The sequence below is a fragment of the Solanum tuberosum genome, unplaced genomic scaffold, assembly GCF_000226075.1.
Source record: "Solanum tuberosum cultivar DM 1-3 516 R44 unplaced genomic scaffold, SolTub_3.0 scf01155, whole genome shotgun sequence".
NCBI lineage: Eukaryota > Viridiplantae > Streptophyta > Magnoliopsida > Solanales > Solanaceae > Solanum > Solanum tuberosum.
In genome coordinates this window covers 7,902-8,344 of record NW_006240054.1, presented here as the reverse complement: position 1 = coordinate 8,344, position 443 = coordinate 7,902, and positions in this window count along the sequence as shown.

The window sequence follows — 443 nt, the reverse complement described above, 5'->3', positions numbered from 1 at the left end:
CGAGAGTTCCCTTGACCACTTCATGAGGGATTAATATCTTCGTTTTTGATGCCCTGTTGAAGTGTTTGGGGGAACTCCCAGGTTCACTTTGAAGTTTACACAAACAAGTAAAAGTGCAAGCGTACTAGAGGTAGATAATGAATGCTACAATACGTGGCTACATCTATCAAGGTGTTCCCGAGAGTTCCCCTTGACCACTTCATGAGGGCTTAATACTTCATTTCTGTATGTCCTGCTGAAGTGTTTGGGGGAACTCCGTGGAATCACTTTGAAATTTCCACAAACAAGTAGAAGTGCAAGAGTACAAGCGGGAAATGATTAATGAAATGATTCATGTCTATATCCACCAAGGTGAGAGTTTCCTTGACTACTTCATGAGAAGGGATTAGTTACTTCATTTTTGATGTCCTGCTGAAGTGTTAAGGAACTCTCCCAAGTTCCTT